Genomic DNA, 4,575 nt, shown 5'->3' with positions numbered 1-4,575 from the left:
GTGCTACTCGGTGAGTGACTCGCTCACTGACTTACTCTTCTCTTCATCGTCTCCTATCCCTTCTCATGTGCCACCAACTCCTCATTCTTCTATCTTCACTCCTTCCTTATTCTCGTCCTATTTCTTCTCCTCCAGAGCTTCCTTATCCCAACTTTCAAAATATATTTTCTTTTATGTCAGTTCGTGCAGTAAATGCTTAAAAATATCCCTTATGTTGCTTAAATTTCTGTTTATTGTAGCATGTCGCAGTATTGAAGGGGACACTAAACTAACTATTGTCTTTTCTACCGCTTCGTTAATGTTACATAGAAAACAAACATTTGAAGGATAAACTAAACTAAATATTTTTTTTATTTTTTGTTCTGCCTCGTAAATATTGCATGTAAAGACAGTATTGAAGGGAAACTAAACTAGATATTTTCTTTCAACACTTTCGTTTCTTCAGTTTCTTCCTCCTCCTCTTTCATTTTTCCTACTTTCTCCTCCTCCTCCTCCTCCTCCTCCTATCTCCACTGCAAATCACACAATAACAACAATAATGACAACAATAGAAGGAAGCAATGACGCGTCAGTCCCAGCTCCGCTCCTCCACCACACGTAGATAGATAGATAGACAGATAGTGTTTATTGACCACAATTTCACAGTAAAATTATTTCAAATGCAAGGGCCAACAAATAACATAAGGATTATCCACAAACTAGCTTTAGCAATTACGGTCCACAAAAAAAGAATATTTTGCAAAGAAAATAATTTCCCAAATATACTCGATATAAGCAACCATTATAGATTCTAAGATCAAATAGGAATTTAAAATGTATAGAACATTCTAGTCTATCCGCCCCTCCCCCCAAAAAATAACAATCGTTAGATTAAAACTCACGAAACAATAATTTCATAAAACATTAAACATCCATAAAATGAAGTCAGTAATCATAAAACATTTAAAAGTCAAGCATTCGTAAACGAAATAAAATATATATACATAAATCACATTTAATTTAAATTCATCAAACCTGCCACTTCAAAATCAATAAAAATAAAATCCATGAAAGGGAGCGAACTAAAACAAATAACCAAAGCTATGTAGTTAAAATTGTTACCAAAAAACCCAACTTTATAACAACAGATTGGACACAAATTCGTGAATTAAAAGAAAACTAAAAGCACCAGTCACAGCGGGAAACACTCTGCATGTGCACTATTTCTGCAGTTGGATATTGTGCATCACTCTCAATTATTGACCTCAAGACATGAAATTGTATTGTTCTTACGTCCCCGATCAACGGACACGACTCAAGCACGTGCAGCTTCGTTTGTACCGCGCCGCACTGATAAGAGCCGCACACACACACACACACACACACACACACACACACACACACAGCTCTTATCTCTGTACACATTAACCCAGAAAGATTTTAATGATGGAGGATAAAAATAAAGTAAAAGATGTCGCTTTGTGCATGGTTTTGTGTTGCTAAGGCTGTGTATGTCGAGTTGGTAGCACAGAGACTCGTATTCAGCAGATAAACAGGTTCGAGAACTGATAGGAATTATTGCTCGGTTCCGTTGCAGTTCATCTTGCTTATCCCCGACGACCTGGTATAGAGTAATGAAGCATGTCAGGACAGGCACAATAAATAGAGAGTAGCAGGACGGTGATGGGAGTGGTCATCTCATGGCTTCAGATTGCATTGGTGAGTGTTCTAATTCTTTCCTCTCTTATCACGATCCAGTTTTGTTTTCTATACTTCCTTCACGACCCAGTATGCATCGATCCTATTGTATATTTTTATTTGTCAGTCATATATCTGCTTATGATGAGGCGACCCACTGAACAAGAGCTGTGATTCAATTTTGAGTCCCTGTACTTTGAAGAACCAAAATTTTCGTATCAAGATCATCTTCGGTAAATATTCAAAGTGTATCTTGAAAAATTGGTCCAGTGAGGCGCAAGTTCGCAATCACAGGTTAAGAGCATCATCCAAATTTGAAACATGAGTGTCTTAAAAAACCAGGGGGAGGAGGAGGGGGAGGAGGAGGATGAGGAGGAGCAGAGGAAGGAGGAAGAGGAGGAGGAGGAGGAAGAGGGTGTTGCTCTTAATGATAGTCAGGTAATAGTAGCAGTAGTAGTAGAAGTGGTATTAGCAAAAGATTGTACTTGGGTGTGTGTTCAGCGGAGGAGGGAGGGAGGGTGGGGGAAGACATGAGTGAGGGTAGTTCACACATCAGTATACCAGACCTTTCTCCACACTTTCTTTTCCTTCTCTTCCTTCTCCTCTCCCTAGCTAACCTCGCCAGCGGTCACCACGCCACCACCTCCTCCCCTCCCAGGTATACACACAAGCAGGTGAACACTCCCTGGGTGGGGGGGCGTGGCTGCTCCCCCCGGCGGCGTGGTGGCCCTGCACTCAAGGCCCCACTAGGCGAAATGTCAAAGCTGTAATGCTGGCTAAGGTATATTCCCCGAACCAGGTTATCTGCCCCCCTTCCCCCTCACCTCTACCCCCTCACCTCCTCTCCTCCTCCTCCTCCTCCTCCTCCTCCTCCTCCTCCTCCTCCTCCTCCTCCTCCTCCTCCTCCTCCTTCTCCTCCTCCTTTCCTCCTCCTCCTTTCCTCCTCCTCCTCCTCCTCCTCCTCCTCCTCCTCCTCCTTTCCTCCTCCTCCTTTCCTCCTCCTTTCCTCCTTTCCTCCTCCTCCTCCTCCTCCTCCTCCTCCTCCTCCTCCTCCTCCTCCTCCTCCTCCTCCTCCTCCTCCTCCTCCTCTTCCTATGAAAAGGCACATTACGTGGTTAGAGAAAGGGTCTTTTTTTATTCATTTGTTTACTTGTCTACCTTCCCACAGGCCTCCTCCATATCCTCTTCCTCCTTCTCCTCTTCTCAGGCTTTCTCTTCTCCAGGACACACCCTCTATCCTGACCTCCTTCCCTTTATCCTTGATCCTTCCCCTCCTTCTCGTCCTCCTCTCCTTTCCCTCCCCATATAAGGGCGTGGTAGGGTATTTTTCTCTCCCTTTTTTTTCTCTCCGTGTCTCTCCCTGTCCAGTGTGGTTAGCCAGCAAACTGGGGAGAAGAGTTGGAGGAAATGGAGGGAAGGAGGGAGAGACTGGCCTTCGGTAGGTGTGGTCATCTCCTCCTCCTCTTCCTCCTCCTCCTCCTCCTCCTTTTCTCTTCTTCCCTTATTCCATCTCTCATTTATAGTTTATCGTTGTTGCCGATAACAATTACAGATAAGAAATTCAGTAAAAGATTAGACACACACACACACACACACACACACACACACACACACGAAGCAAATCGGATCATAAAGTGTAAAGAAAGTGATATGTTACAGTCAAGTACCTGGGAACTGCTATGACTGAGAAAAATGAATTACTCTCAGAAGTCAATGAACGTATAGGTGCAGGAAACAGAAACACGTGGTCGCCACCATGCCCTACCTCCAGACTTGATGAGTGATAACATGACCACAAAAAGCAAGCTAAGACTATTGAAATATATACAAGACAAAGATAAGAACCCACTGACCTATATGGATGTGAGAAAGTGATGCTGTGTGTGTGCGCATGCGTTGGCCTACCTTTTATTGGATGTAGTGCGTGTGTGTGTGTGTGTGTGTGTGTGTGTCCTGTCTTTTCCGTTTTATATGACCTAACCTAACATGAATCTCTCTCTCTCTCTCTCTCTCTCTCTCTCTCTCTCTCTCTCTCTCTCTCTCTCTCTCTCTCTCTCTCTCTCATGAGAATTAAAGCTAGCTCTTATTTTTTTCGTATTCAAGTATGTTTTTTTTCTATTTTTTTATTTACTTATTTTTTTTTTTTTATGTAATACTCAAGTTGCTCCTTGCAAACTTGCCTTCGCGGGGAGTTCCCTTCAAATGTCAAGGTCCTTCTTCCTCCTCCTTCTCCTTCTCTAACCTCCCCATCCTCCTCCTCCTTCTCCTCCTCCTCCTCCTCCTCCTCCTCCTCCTCCTCCTCCTCCTCCTCCTCCTCCTCCTCCTCCTCCTCCTCCTCCTCCTCCTCCAACTTCTCCAACTTTCCTCCTCCTCTTGCTCTTCTCATCTCATCTCTCTCACCCGCTAAGGTTCTTTTTATTCGTCTCATCTCGTCTTCCTCTCCTCTTCCTACTCCTACTTATTTTCTTCTCATTCTTGTTGCTCCTCTTGTTCTGATTTTTTTCTCCTCCTCCATCTCCTTCTTCTTCTTCTTCTTCTTCGTCTTCTTCTTCTTCTTCTTCTTCTTCTTCTTCTTCTTCTTCTTCTTCTTCTTCTTCTTCTTCTTCTTCTTCTTCTTCTTCTTCTTCTTCTTCTTCTCGTTGTTGCTGTTTTGCTGCTGTGGCTGCTATTATTATTTTTGTTGTCCTTCTTTTTTGTCCTTCTCTCTTTCTTCCTCCTCCTCCTCCTCCTCCTCCTCTTCCCTATATTTTCCTTCTTTCTGATTTTTCCTTCTTATAAGAGAGAGAGAGAGAGAGAGAGAGAGAGAGAGAGAGAGAGAGAGAGAGAGAGAGAGAGAGAGAGAGAGAGAGGTTATTAAATTTGGTAGGACTCTATGAACTGAAGGATTGAAGGACACCA

The sequence above is a fragment of the Portunus trituberculatus genome, chromosome 45 (genome assembly GCF_017591435.1).
Source record: "Portunus trituberculatus isolate SZX2019 chromosome 45, ASM1759143v1, whole genome shotgun sequence".
Taxonomy (NCBI): domain Eukaryota; kingdom Metazoa; phylum Arthropoda; class Malacostraca; order Decapoda; family Portunidae; genus Portunus; species Portunus trituberculatus.
Note: the sequence above shows the minus strand (reverse complement) of the source record.